General features: G+C 44.7%; 1 protein-coding gene across 7 annotated transcripts in view; it reads left to right on the top strand.

Annotated features, from left to right (window-relative positions):
* The window catches only part of RPS6KC1 (ribosomal protein S6 kinase C1), a 162,566-nt gene that overhangs the window by 77,157 nt on the left and 69,649 nt on the right, over positions 1–15,760 (top strand). The window lies entirely within an intron of this gene.

The following is a 15,760-nucleotide window of genomic DNA, read 5'->3' as shown; positions in this document are numbered from 1 at the left end:
CTGCATGAATTGCAAAACCAAGAGCTTGTCAAGGTTTTCTGAGCAGGGAAATCCCCCAGCCTGAGATATGGAGGAACCTTGAAGTTGGCTCTGCAGATGGTTGTATATCTCAGTTGGCTGGAAGTAGCCAAGTTGAGCCAGACGTACACCCCCTGTCTGCACCTCCCAGCGAAGCCCTGGATTCACTGCCTTTCAACTGGCAACTTTCTGCATGTCATCTGTCTGTTTCTCAGCCATTGATCTCGGTGCCAAGGGAACTGGCTCGCCTGGAATGAACCAGAGGTTTGTGAAGAGTGTGGGTTCAGACACAGTGTGAACCTCAGGTGGAGCATGACTAGGAGTGACAAGCCAACTTCAGTTCTTGGTTACACATCTCTGTTTCCCACCATGAGGGAATATTCAGGTTCCACAATCTCAGACAACTGGCTAACCGAGATTTCAAGGAGGTTTAGCTCCCTTAACCCTGGCTACTTGCTCATGCACAAACTGGGGGCTGCTTCCAACCTGGTCACACACAGAGACAGGTGCCTAGAGCATCTGTCTCATGGAGGAATCCCCCAATGCATTGTGTGTGTCGAGTGGTGCATTGTGGGATCTCCAGAGACTGGGACGAATCCCGGCCTCTGTTTACACGCACTGCTGAGAGCAGCTTAGAGATTCATTCTCGCTGCTTCCAGTAGCACTGGCCGTGTGGGCGTGTGGCGTGTGCATCAGTAGGAGATGCATTTTCATGTTTTACCTTGCTATTGTAAAATTAATTTAGTTTCACTGTACTACAGTTGTAATGTTCTTACTATAAGAAATAAAGAAAGTTCGGAAATGATGCCTGACATCAGTGTGAAGAAGAATCTGAGTGATTCCAAAACATGACCAGAACATGTTTTGGTAAGCTGTGTGCCCTAGTGACTTCCAACCTTTATTACATGACTGGTATTTATTGATGACCAAATACTACTTTCCTCAAATGGCCTCTCCTGAATAAATGACTTCCACATGGAGGACACTTCATCCCATGCCTGCCATTGTCAAGCCCTGAAGCCTCTGCTGTGAAATTAACAAGCAGAGTTCTTTATTGATAAAACAACTTGATTATTTCAGTTGCTTTTGAAGCATACCAAGGAAAGTAGCTGAGGAGAGAGAAAAAACCAATTCTCATCTTGATTTCAATTATTGTGCTTTATCGCTTTTCAGCCAGCTGTACACTAGTTAAAAATAATAATAATATCCCTTTCTTCCACAGATGGTATGGAGATGCAAAATATTAATTCTATCATAGTTGTTAAAGAGAAAAAATACGTTTATGTGTTAAGAACCATAAATAACTGAACCTTTCATGTCCATATAACATTCTGTGTTTATACATAACTTTTAATTTTTGTCATTACCCCATGGTGCTATAGATTAAATGTTCAGGACCAAATTGTATAAACACGATAAACATGACTTATATTCTGTGTTTGACAGCTTCAAGCTTTATTAAATAAAATATCTCTATATTAAAACTCTTAGGTGACATGTGGCTAATCTCAGGTGGTATGTGGCACATCTCGCGAGAGTTCTGGCGCGAGAGAGAAGGCAGGGAGGGAGGGCTCAGCAGAGAGGAAAGGGCGAGCAGCAAGTGGGTGACGGGGAGAGAAAAGGCTGAGCGGCAAGTGGGCAGGTGAGAGAGGAAAAGGTGAGTGGTGGGTGGGTGGGTGGCACGGCAGGGAGAGGAAAAGGTGAGTGGGGGGAGAGGAAAGGGTGAGCAGCAAGTGGGTGAGAGGGAGAGGAAAGGGTGAGCGGTGAGTGGGTGGCGGAGGCGAAAAGGCCAAGCGGTGGGCGGGGGGAGGAAAGGGTGAGCAGTGAGAGGGAGGGGGGAGAGGAGAGGAAGAAAGGCCAAGAGGCAAGCAGGTGGGGGGAGAGGAAAGGAGGAAAGGCCGAGTATGCGGGGGAAGGCTGAGTGAGTGGGGCCTTCCGTCGCCCTGCCAAGGGAGGGAAAGGCCAAGTGAGGGGGCCTTCTGTCACCCCACCAAGTCTGGGGCGGGGGGAGGCTGAGTGAGAGGGTGGGATGGCCGAGTGCACTAGCACATAGGTGCCCTGTGCAGGGTTAGCTAGTCATCTAAAATCAGTGTTCAATTAACATGTATAATATATAACTACTCCAATTTCTATACATTGTGCAGCACCCTTACTGAAGATAAGCAGGTAATCAATGCCTGGATGGGAACCCTACATACATTATATTGAGTTACGGGGCAGGAAGACAGGATATGTTTCTGAGGGGAAATAATGGAAGTATCACCACACGAGTGCAATTGTGCAATTTTAAGTATTAGTGCAACATCTTCTGCAACGTTGCAGGCATTGCTTTAGGCAGCAGTATGGGCTGGTTCTGAACCACCCATGTTGCAGTGCGCAGAATATCAGAATTATGAATACAACGAATATTTATATACCACTTTTCAACAGAAGTTCCCAAAGCAGTTTACATAGATATAAACAAATAAATAAAATATCTCCCTGTCCCCAAAGGGCTCACAATCTAAAAAAGAAACATAAGATAGACACCAGCAACAGTCACTGAAGGGAAGCTGTGCTGGGGATGGATAGGGCCAGTTGCTCTCCGCCTGCTAAATAAAGAGAACCGCCACTTTAAAAAGGTGCCTCTTTACTCTGCAGGCGAAAACTTGGGTCCCCAGATGTTGTTGGACAACAAGTCCCATGGCTTTTGGTAATTGTGGCTGAGGATGATGGGAGTTGTAGTCCAGCCACAACTGGGTCAAGTTGGAGAACCCCTTCCAATGATTAGAACCCGGGCAGTCACATTTGCTCTGCCTGTAGGAACATAAGAAGCTGTCTTTTACGGCATCCGGCCATTGGCCCATCTAGCTCAGTATGTATGTATGTATGTATGTATGTATGTATGTATGTATGTATGTATTTGTTCGATTTTTAGACCGCCCTTACAAAATAGCTCACGGTGGTTCACAAACATCAAAGACCCTTTAAAACAATTTAAGAGCACTGGAAGGCCAGGCCGAACAGGCAGGTCTTTAGGGCTCTCCTAAATTCCAATAAAGAATTCCAATTACGGATGTCTGCAGGGAGCGCATTCCACAGTCCAGGAGCGGCTACAGAGAAGGCCCGCCTCTGGGTCGCCACCAGACGAGCTGGTGGCAACTGGAGCCGGACCTCCTCAGATGATCTTAGCATGCGGTGGGGATCAGACTGAAGAAGGCGCTCTCTAAGGTAACCTGGACCTAAGCCGTTCAGGGCTTTAAAGGTAATAACCAGCACTTTGTATTTTGCTTGGAAACATATCGGCAGCCAGTGCAGCTGTTTCAAAACAGGCATAATATGGTCTCTCCGGGTTGCCCCAGAGACCAGCCTTGCTGCTGCATTTTGAACTAACTGAAGTTTCCGAACTACGTACAAAGGCAGCCCCACGTAGAGCGCATTACAGTAGTCAAGCCTGGAGGATACCAGCTGGTGCACCACTGTTCTGAGGTCATCCTCCTCTAGGAATGGACGCAGCTGTCGAATCAGCCGAAGCTGATAAAAATCACTCCTGGCCACAGCCTCCACCTGAGATACCAGTGTGAGGCCTGGATCCAGGAGTACCCCCAAGCTGCGTACCTGCTCCTTCTGGGGGAGTGTAACCTCATCCAGCACAGGGAGAACTAACTCATCCCTCAGATTCTGAGCCCCTACAATGAGCACCTCCGTCTTGCTTGGATTCAGCTTCAATTTGTTATCCCTCATCCTGCTCATTACTGCCTGTAGGCAGGTATTTAGGGAATGAATGCCATTTCCTGATGAAGCAGATGAAAAAGAGAGAAGTAGATTTGGGTGTCATCAGCATACTGATAACACCCAGCACCAAATCTCCTGATGATCTCACCCAGCGGTTTCATGTAAATATTGAAAAGCATTGGTGACAGAATGGAGCCCTGAGGGACTCCATATAACAGCTCTCATTGAGAAGAGCAACTGTCACCAAGCTCCACCATCTGGGATCTGCCCAAGAGATAGGAGCGGAACCACTGCAGAGCAGTGCCTCCTATCCCCAACTCCGCTAGGCGACCCAGAAGGATACCATGGTCGATGGTATCGAATGCTGCCTAGAGATCCGAGAGAACCAACAGTCACACTCCCTCGGTCGATTCCCCGGTATAGGTCATCCATCAGGCCGACCAAGGCTGTCTCAACCCCATAGCCTGCTCTAAAGCCAGTTTGAAATGGGTCTAGATAATCAGTTTCCTCCAAAACTGCCTGGAGCTGGCCGGCTACCACCCTCTCGATCACCTTGCCCAACCGAGGGAGATTAGAGAAAAGCCTTATGAACACTGACTGTCAGCTGCTCCTCCAAGGTTCCGGGCAGGAGTATTTCCCAACCCTCCTTGGAGATGCTGCCATGGAGTGAACCCGGGACCTGCTGCAGGCAAGCAGATGCTCTACCACTGAGCAAAAGCTCCTTCACCTAAGGGGAATGCCTTACAGCTGACAGTGCTCATGTGTAGTCACTCATCCAAATGCAAAGCAAGGCAGACCCTGCTTAGTAAAGGGGACAATTCACACTCACTGCCACAGAACCAGCTTTCCTCCCCTGTATGAGGGTATATATAGCCTGAAGGCACATGATGCAGCAGTTATCTTCAAGCTAATCTGTCAGTATCTGATCAGTGCCTAGATGGGAGAACCACAGTTATGCTACCTTGAATTTCATAGAAACCAGGTGGGGTATGAATGAAACAAATACGTAACATACTGCTATTTCTCTCAGTTAAATGCATAAAGGATGAAGGGCAGGGATGCATCCCTAACGCTGAGTAGATGCACTGAAGAACTCTGATTGGCCACATCTCCTTGGCGAATGCTCACTGCCAGTACAGGAGCGAACATTTACTTTTCACACACTTTTAGGGGCTTAGCTGAAATGCCCCCACCTTTTGCTGGCCCATGTGTGGCAGTTAATGGTGGGGGGCCATTTTGATAGGGGGGGGGATTCTGGGGATCAGGGGGCCCTCCTGGCAGCCATCATTTTTTGACCCAGAATGTCCCTCTGATGACACTTTGTCATTGTGTTTCAGCAAGTGGCTGCTGAGAGGAATACTGCGGCCCGAAAACATGGGATGGCAAGGGATGTTGCCACAGACCGCTGGTTCCCAGAATGCACATGGGAGCCCGACTTCTGGTGCTGGGCCAGTACTGCTGACATTGGGTGCATTGTCCCAATTCACCGATGTCAACATATTGTGCCCTATTTGCAGTCCAGAAGCTGACATCCGTAACCAAGTTGGTTACAGATGTCAGCCTCTGGACCACAGATAGTATGGAATATGCCAACATTGGCAGGTTTGGACAACATGCTCAATGTCGGCATAGCTGTCCTGACACTAGGAACAGAGCTTCCATGCCCCCTCTGGACAATTTTACTTTACATCTTTATATATGAAGCAGTCCATAGGCAGGAGTGGTGAAGAAATGTGAAAAGGTGTGAGGTTTTGGCCATTGAACCGCTCCAAGTTTGGACGACGCAACCCTGCCTTATGTGTTTACTGTGGGAAACATCAATGTTACATCCGTGTTGATACAAAAAACACAATTGCTGCATAAGGCAGCCCTTAGAGACGGGGAAAATAATTGAGGGACTGAGTTTTCTTCTTCTTCTTCCTATTCTTCAGTGGCTAAGGACAGTTCATTCAATCTGACCGGTTCAGATGCTGATGTGAACAGAAACATCATTTCTTTAGCACGTAAGATGGTTTGCAATGGAGGAGGAAGGAAATATTTATAGAAAGCTGCATGTGTTGCGTAGAAGCTTTTCCCCTCCCTTTCGTCGTCTTTTTTTTTTTTTTTAATCTGTTTGCAGTAACGGTGAACAGAGCATCTAAAATAAGCACTTTCACATTGCAACAAACACATCATCATTTGCTTAAAAAGAGTTATAATTACAGTTGACGAAGCATGGCCACCATAAAAATGCATTAGTTTAGCTTGACACATTAATTACCTGTTTTTGCAGATGTTTTTATATATTGTTGTGTGAACAGTTTACAAAATAATTACAGGAAAGTCATATGGAAAACAAGCTAAGGGGGTGGTTTCTCGCCTAAATATTTTCATTCATGTGAATTTGTGCAAGGCACAGCTGCTGTATAGCAGAGGGAGAGAGAGAGAGAGGAGGAGGAATCTCAAAGGGCTTTTATTTGAAGGTCTCTGTCATCAGCATTACCACACTTTTTATATCTTTCTTCAGAGGAGGCCAGTTTTTTAAACATTTAAAACGACATTACTGATTTTTAATCTGGGTGATTTAGGTGAAAAGCTTTGATCGCTATCAAATGAAACACAAATATCTGCTGGTATCTAGGAAAACACCTAAATAGAAAATGAATATTTTTTTTTTGAAGTGGAATGACCTTGTGTGATCTTCTGCAAAGAATAATTAAGAGCTTTAATGCAGTGAACACTTGTATTCCTAATTTTAAAAAATAAAAGAAACAACCCTCAAAGCATAACAATCTCAAGGTGGTATTTAGATGTAAAGCGGGAGCTACATACCTTGTCAAAGACCTGGAAATATTGCTGGAAATATTATTTTTTTGAATTGTGGCTCATTATTTCTTTGTGGCTTTTTATGTTTATAGAGGCATTTCTTTGGCAGCTGTAATAATTCAAAACTTGAATACATTGTTAAAAGCAACTGTCCTTCTCTAATTTAAAGAAATCTCCAAATCTACTTTTTGACTTTGTAATACAAGAGTTTGTTTTTACAAAATCAAAAAAATTACTGAGATAGAAAAAAAATACTGAGTTGGAAAATATTCAGTTAAATTAGCTATTAAGTTGTGTGTGTGATAGATGTTAAAAATCTAGAACTTTGTGGATCAACTGAAAGAAAACTAACCTAGTTTATCAATACCTGAAAATAGGTAGGGATGTGTGTGTGAAAATTGGAGAAAAAGAACTGCATTGCTATACGCAGTACCGTTATTCGCGGTTCCTTGTATCAGCAGTCTGTTAGTAGGCACCTGACCTCGGCATACATGAGTACAGAAAGTGTTAATAGCTGCATATATGCAGTTCCTAGGTGGCCAGAAGTTACCTCTGAGGTCATTTCCAGACACAATTTTTTTAAAGGAGCCATTTTGTGGCTCTTCTATTGAAAAATCCCCCCCTCCATAATTTTTGTGTGTCAAAAATTGGTCAAACAGACAATTTTGGGGGCATTGCTGGACAGATGGAGACCTGCAGAGCACAGTACAGCATTTCCTTTCCATTCTTTTTGCTGTTTTCCCACCATTTTTAGAAACTTTCCCCCTCCATGCAGAAACCTAACACCTGATTCCCATTGCCCCAATGCCTTGTTATCTGTGGTTTTGTTACCCACAGAAATCTGTGGGAACTGAACCTCCACAGATAATAGGGTCCACCTGTACTTTCAAACTGGATGTGTCTGGGAAGATGCCTCTGGGAAGCCCACAGGCAAGAGCTGAGAGCATGCTCTCTCTCCTGCTGTTGCTCCCTTACAACTGGTATTTAGAAGCATCCTGCCTCTGAGACTGGAGGTGGCCTATAGCCTTCAGACTAGTAGCCATTGATAGACTTGTCCTCCATGAATTTATCTAAGCCCTTCTTAAATCCATCCAGGCTGGTGGCTGTCACCACATCTTGTGGCCGAGAATTCCATAGGTTAATTATGTGTTGTGTGAAAAAGTACTTCCTTTTGTTGCCCCCAAATTTCTTGGCAATCAGTTTCATGGGATGACCTCTGGTTCTGGTGTTATGCAAGAGGGAGAACATTTTCTCTCTCTTAGCTCTTTCTCTCCACACCATCAGAGGCGTATCTAGGGAAAATAGCGCCTAGGGCAAGCACTGAAATTGCGCCCTCTGTCCAAACATCTGACACCCATCTTTCAGATAACTTTACCATAATATCAGCTGAAAAATACAAGTCAATGTAATCTCGTTAATCTTTTAATATTTCAAAAACTATTTCGCAGTGGACATAGCCAGACCAAAAAATGCTGCAAAACTACAAATTTCAGTATGCTGGGGCTTATGAAATACCCAAATACTATGTGGAGGTGTACTTGGAAAACTAAACAGAAGTGCCTGTCTAATTCTCTATTATGCATTGTAGCATCACTATTACATACGTTTTAAAAATAAATGGTGAATTTGGCATTTCCCAGATACTCTGAAAATAATTAAAGGATATGCAGAGTAAACTGTGTCACTACTTGGAATATATTCTAGTATTTCAGAAAGACAGTTAAAATGAGAGAAAGAGAGCAAGAAACTCCCAGTGGGCATTAATATTAAGGATTTCACACTGATTCAAAGACAAACTCAGCATTAATAGCCATATTATGAAGACATCACATCTAACTCACTTATCACAAGACGTAAAGTAAGAGCAAATGAATACAATCCTAGCTCATAAGTTTCAGCTCATTATTCACAAGCCCTGATTCTCTGTACATAGTGCCAAACTGAATATGTGTACAGTGACTTATATTATATTAAATTATATATATATATATATATATATATATATATATATATATATATATATATATACACACACACACACACACACACACACACACACACACACACACACCTGTAGCTCCTTTGGGGGCTTCCTAAAGGCTGTGGGGTGGGTCTGCAAAGGTTCCTCCTCCCCTCGCTGGCCTCTAGGGCTTTGCAGGGACCATTTGAGCATGTGCGGTGGCCATTTTTTTTTAAATTTAAAATTGGCTGCTGAAAACAAAATGGCTGCCGTGCATGCTCAAATGGCCTCTGTGAGGCCTGGCATGGCCTAGGGCCTCACAGAGGCCATTTGAGCATGCAGAGTGGCCCTTTTTCCCCCCAGTGGCCATTTAAAAAAAAATTAATTTTTTAAAATGGCACCCCCCTTCAAGTGGCGCCCGGGGCACGTGCCCTGCCTGCCCTACCCCTAGATACGCCCCTGCACACCATGCATAGTTTTATACACCTCTATCATGTCTCCCCTTAGTAACCTATTTTCCAAACTAAAAAGCCCCAGATGCTGTAGCCTTGCCTCATAAGGATCATCTTTGTTGCCTTCTTCTGCACCTTCTCTGGTTCTATAATGTCCTTTTTAAGGTATTAGTGACCAGAACTGTATGCAGTACTCAAAATGTGGCTGCATCATAGATTTGAATAAGGGCGTTATAATATTAGCAGTTTTATTTTCAATCCCCTTTAATGATTCAATCAATCAGTCTTCATTACGGTCATTGACCTGTATAAAGTAGAGTACCTAATGATTCCAAGCATAGAATTGGCCTTTTTCACAGGTGCTGCATGTTGTGTCGACACTTTCAACGAGCTGTCCACCACACCCCAAGATCCATCTCCTGGTCAGTCACTGACTAGCATATATATGAATTTGGGTTTTTTTGCCCTAATATGTATCACTTTACACTTATTAACATTGAACCACATCTATGATTTTGCTGCCCACTCCCCCAGTTTGGAGATATCTTTTTGGAGCTCCTCACAGTCTGTTTTGGATTTCACTACGCTAAATAGTTTGGTGTCATCTGCAAATTTGCCACCTCGCTGCTTACTCCAACTTCTAGATCATTTATGGATAAATTAATATTCATAAATGCTGGGTGATTTAAATGTCCACTTTGGGACTGGCTTGTCTGGTGCTGTTCAGGAACTCCTAGTGGCCATGACAACTATGGGCCTATCCCAATTAGTTCTACGACCTAAGCATGTTGCTGGTCACATATGAAGGCATATGCTGTGGCAATACGTGGAGCAAGGAAGCAATTTCATTCTACACGTATTGCGTCGGCAAGTTCTCGTCCAGCAGAACTGTTCCAGATTGTTAGGGGTTTAACTCAAACCCCTTCTGTTTTAAATCTGTTTCCAGAAACAATGACTCACTGTGATGTGTTAAATGAATTCTTTGCAGAAAAAATCTCTTGCATTCTGGCTGATCTGGACTCCAGTATTTCTGCAGGGTCAGTTAGGGTAGTGTCCAGCAATCCCTTTTGCAAAATTAGATTGGATCAGTTTCAGTTTGTGACTCCTGACTCCTGATAGCCTACCACCTGTTCTTTGGATCCTTGCCCAACATGGTTGATTTCATCTTGCAGGGAGGTTGTTGGAGCTGGCCTCGTTGATTTTATTAACACTTCACTGGGGGTGAGGTGCTGGGTGTTATCAGTATGCTGGTGACACCCAAATCTATTTCTCCTTGTCATCAACATCAGGAAATGGTGCTAGTCCCTTAAATGCCTGACTACAGGCAGTAATGGGCTGGATGAGGGAGAATAAACTGAAGCTGAATCCAAGCAAGACAGAGGTGCTCATTGTCGGGGGTTGTAATCTTCAAGATGGGATATAATTTCCTGTTCTGGATGAGCTTACACTCCCCCAGAAATAACAGGTTTGTAGCTTAGGCGTGCTCTTGGACCTGGGTCTCACCCTGGTGTCTCAGGCTGTGGCCAGGAGCATTTTTTACCAGCTTTGATTGATTCAACAACTCTGCCCTTTCCTTGAGGAAAATGACCTGAAAACATGGATATACCAGCTGGTAACCTCCAGGCTGGACTACTTCAGTGCGCTCTATGTAGGGCTGCCTTTGCACGTAGTTTGGGCACTCAAGTTGTAATTTTAATCTGCTTTTAATTGGTTCCTGATTTTAATTGTTATGTATTTATGGCTTTAGTGTAACCCTCCCTGGCCATTTTGGGAAGGGCGGTATATACATAAAATAAATAAATAACAGTTAATAAATAAAAGGCACTGGTCCCAGTACAAATTCCTGGGGGACCCTACTTCTTACTTCCCTCCATTTAGAGAACTGTCCATTTATACCTATCCTGTGCTTCAACCAGTTGCCAGTCCACAAATGAACCTGCCCCTTATCCTATGACTGCTTAAGTTTTCTCAAGAGTCTTTGATGAGGAACTGGCGAAAGCTTTTTGAAAGTCCAAGTATAGTATGTCAAATGGATCACCTTTGTCCACACCTCTGTTGATGCTCTCAAAGAACTCGAAAAGGTTGGTGAGGCAAGATTTTTTACCTTTGCAGAAGCCAAGCTGGTTCTTTTTCAGCAGGGACTGTTCTTCTATATGCGTAAAAATTTTATCTTTCAGAATGCTTTCCATCCATTTGCCTGGCAAATGGATGGCTAAGTTAAGAAGTTAAAGTTAAACTTCTTAACTTTAGCAAAAGTTAAGCTAAATGGCCTGTGATTTTCTAGATCCTCTCGGATCCATTTTTGAAAACTGGTGTTACATTGGCTACTTTCCAGTCCTCTGATACAGAGCCTGATTGTAGGGATAAATTACATATTTTTCAAGGAGACTGGCAATTTTACATTTGAGTTCTTTAAGGACTCTCGGATCGATGCCAACTGGCCCAGGTGATTTGTTAATTTTGAATTTTTCTAGACAGTTTAGGACGTCATCTCTCATCACCTCTATCTGACTCAGTTCTTTAGCTTCTGTCCCTGAGAAGCTCAGTTCAGGCACAGATATACGCTCAATATCCTCCACGATGAAGACAGATACAATGAACTTGTTTAGCTTCTCTGCAGTCGCCATATCCTCCTTAATTATCCTTATCACTCTCTCATCGTCTAATAGGCCAATCTCTTCCCTGGCAGGTTTCCTGCTTCTGATGACATTAAATAAGTTTTTGTTATTCCCCGTGATGCTTTTAGCTAAATGTTCCTCAAACTCTCTTTTTGCCTCCCTTATTGCCTCCTTGCATTTCTTGTGCAAGAGTTTGTGCTCCTTTCTGTTCTCTTCATTTGGGCAGGTCTTCCAATTTTGCAAGGAATTTTTCTTCCACTTTTTAGTTTCCTTGACTTTACTTGTTAGCCATGCTGGCATCCTTTTGGACTTGGTGGTACCTTCCCTCCTTTTTGGTATACATTTTAACTGGGCTATTATTGTGGTTTTAAACAAACTCCATGCATTCTGGAGTGAAGTAACTCACTTGATTTTTCATTTCAGTTTTCTTTTCACCTAACTCCAGCATGTTTCCTCTTCTGAAGTTCAAAGTGTCTGTGTTAGACTTCCTTGGTGATTCTCTCCTCGCAAATATGCTGAATTTGATCATATTATGGCCACTACTAGCCGACCCTGCACAGAGCATCTGTGTGCTTTGGGGCCAGCTGTTTCCTCCTCCCTCTCCCTCCTGCCCCGGTCTCTACTCTCTACCCCCCTCCCTCCAGCCCTGTGCTCTCTTGCCCTTCCCCCCTCTCTGTTCCTCCCTCCTCCCCTCACACAGAGCCTCACTGGGCGGTGGGTGGCCAAAAAGGGCCCCGCTGCTGCCGTTCCTCCTCTCGGATGGCAAACAGGGAAGCCTCGCTGCCCGATTCCTTCCTGCCCCAGACTGCAACAGGTGTGGGGGCTGCACCCCACCACCCGTTCCCCACTCACCCGTGCCGGTGCCGCCAGGACCAGTCTGTCCTGTTGCCTCCCGCCTCCTCCCAGCCCAGGCTCCGGCCATGATGGTTGCAACCGCGGCCAAGCTAGGCCTGTGGCCGCCGCTGCCTCCTCACAGCTGCCAGGCCAATAACCAGCCGGATTGAGTGGGCAGAGGCAGCTCTTGGCTGCTTCTGTCTAGCAGAGAGATTGTTGGAGGTGGCCTCATTAATATTATAAATGCATCACTGAGGGAGGGTAGGGTGCCTCCATATTTGAAGGAGGCAATGGTTAGACCGCTTCATAAGAAGCCTTCCCTGGCCCCGTTAGTGATGGATAATTACAGGCCAATCTCTAATATCCCTTGGTAGGGCAAGGTGATTGAGAGAGTGGTGACTGACCAGCTCCAGGCAGTTTTGGAGGAAACTGATTATCTAGACCCGTTTCAAACTGGCTTTAGAGCTGGCTATGGGGTTGAGACAGGCTTGGATGGTGTCATAAATCTGTTAGCTCGGCTAACCCAACAGGATTTACAACCCCCTTCAGCACTCCCCCTGCGAGTTAACAGAAAGTAGCAGTGAAGCTACACAAAGGAAAATAAAAGGCTCACAAAGAAAAATAGTAAATGAATTAAGTCCCCTGAACTGAACTAGGTACCCCCCTCTAACAGTAACTGAGTAACTGAAAGAAAACACAGAGCAAAGAATGAAAAGGACGAAGGACAGCAGAACAAGGAATTAATGGAACAAAGCAGGAAAGCATAAACAAGGGCAAACTGGAACTCGGAAAAGTTAGGAATTCAAATAGCACACGGTCTGCGGTCACCAAAAGTTGCTAACAGCATCTGAGCAATTGACAGATTGCTAAATATACAGTATATGGCTCAAGAGAACCAGCAGCCAATCAGGCTTCCCTGAGTCAGTACTTCTGTTTCCTCTCTTGTGATAGGAGAGGAGAGCTGGTCTTGTGTTAGCAAGCATGACTTGTCCTTTTAGCTAAGCAGGGTCCACCCTGGTTGCATATGAATGGGAGACTAGAAGTGTGAGTACTGTAAGAGATTCCCCTCAGGGGATGGAGCTGTTCTGGGAAGAACAGAAGATTTCAAGTTTCCTCTCTGGCTTCTCCAAGATAGGGCTGAGAGAGATTCCTGCCTGCAACCTTGGAGAAGCTGCTGCCAGTCTGTGAAGACAATACTGAGCTAGATAGACCAATGGTCTAACTCAGTATATGGCAGATTCCTATGTTCCTATGTGATCTCCTGCACCTTCGTGACTCCCACTGAGCTTCCCTCTTGAGACGTCTTCTCAAGACAGGTGAAATCCCAGCCTCCTCCTCATCATCATCAGAAATCATGTCTGGCAGCTGTTCCGAATCCTCAGCTCCAGAGTCTGGTCTCCCTGCCAAATCCTGTTGCTCTGCCTCTGAGCCCTCACTAGCAGGCATATCCTCCCTTTCCTGCTCTGACTCTTATGAGTCAGAAATCTGAGCCATGACAGATGGCCTGATGGATGACCTCTACCGGGGAATCAACAGAGGGAGTGTAACTCTGTTGGTTCTTTTGGATCTCTTAGCGGCATTCAATACCATTGACCATGGTATCCTTCTGGATTGTCTAAGGGAGTTGGGGATAGGGGGCACTGCTTTGCAGTGGTTCTGCTCCTATCTCTTGGGTAGATTCCAGATAGTGGAGCTTGGTGACAGTTGCTCCTCAAAATGGGAGCTGTTATATGGAATCCCTCATGGTTCCATTCTGTCACCAATGTTTTTTAATATCTACATGAAACCGCTGGGTGAGGTCATCAGGAGATTTGGTGCTGGGTGTTATCAGTATGCTGATGACATCTAAATCTACTTCTCCTTTTCATCTACATCATCAGGAAATGGTGTTCATTCCCTAAATGCCTGCCTACAGGCAGTAATGGGCTGGATGAGGGAGAATAGATTGAAACTGAATCCATACAAGATGGAAGTGTTCATTATAGGGGTTCAGAATCTGAGGAACGAGTTAGATCTTCCTGTGCTGGACGGGGTTACAGAAGGAGCAGGTGCGCAGCTTGGGAGTATTCCTTGACCCAGGCCTCACCCTGGTATCTCAGGTGGAGGCTATGGCCAGGAGTGCTTTCTATCAGCTTCAGCTGATTCGACAGCTGTGTCCATTCCTTGACGAGGACGACCTCCAAACAGCTGGTAACCTCCAGGCTTGGCTATTGCAATGTGCTCTACGTGGGGCTGCCTTTGTACGTAGTTCAGAAGCTTCCGTTAGTTCAAAATGTGGTAGCCAGATTGGTCTCTGGGGTAACCCAGACAGACCATATTATTCATTCATTCAATTTCTATACCGCCCTTCTAAAAGTGGCTCTGGGCGGTTTACACAAAGAAATAACAAACAAGATGGAACCCTGTCCCCAAAGGGCTCACAATCTAAAAAGAAACATTAGATAGATACCAGCAACCGTCACTGGAGGTACTGTGCTGGGAGTAGATAGGGCCAGCTACTCTCCCCCTGCTAAATAAAGAGAATCACCACATTAAAAGATGCCTCTTTGCCAAGTTAGCAGGGGCAGGGATTTAATATCTTGTACTCATTAAAGAGGTCATTTTCCAGATTTAAAAAGTTTATTTTAAAATAATATTGTAACATTACAAATTGTAATAATACATAAAAAAGTGGTTTATGATATAAATTCTAAAATACTCCACAATGCCCATAGCACACCTGTGCCCAATTCTATCAGTGTACCTAAACTGAACCCCATTTTTTCCTGGAATACAGTTTGAAAACCACTTATATAAGCCAGGCCTTGACAAATTTATTTTGATCTAGGAACCAAAGCAGAATTTCTAAGTCAGACAATGGAGTGTCCACTGAGTTCCATTAATTTTGCGCACCTGGTGGTCTGTTAAGTGTCCTCTGAGTCAGCAAACATTCTGCTCCATTGAGTTCACATTGGGGCAGGCTTGGTTTTGGGGGTGTTGTTTCTTTGCCCCCTTAGGCCCCCTCCGCCCCCAGTCTTTGTGAAACTGATGTATCTGCAGTTTGCCCTGAGTCTGCCGGTACTTCCCTTTTGCCTGCAGTTGTTCTGGTTATGCATTCATAAGGATGATCACATTTCCAGCTCCTTTGGAAATATATATAAGATGACTCTCTCTGAACATCCTAGTTTAGGGGCCACAGATAGATTTCTAGGTGCAATGTCTCCATGGCACCTGGAATTGGTCAAGCCCTGGTATAAGCTGAAGGGAAGGAACTGTGATAGACTGAGCCTATGCTTTGCATGCAGCAGGTTCCCAGGTTCAAGCTCTGCCATCTCTAGGTCTCTAGGTCGGACTGGGAAAAACTGCTGTTTGAAAGAGAG

Source organism: Hemicordylus capensis, chromosome 1 (genome assembly GCF_027244095.1).
Source record: "Hemicordylus capensis ecotype Gifberg chromosome 1, rHemCap1.1.pri, whole genome shotgun sequence".
NCBI classification, from domain to species: Eukaryota; Metazoa; Chordata; class Lepidosauria; order Squamata; family Cordylidae; genus Hemicordylus; species Hemicordylus capensis.
This window is presented reverse-complemented; position numbering and strand designations above follow the sequence as displayed.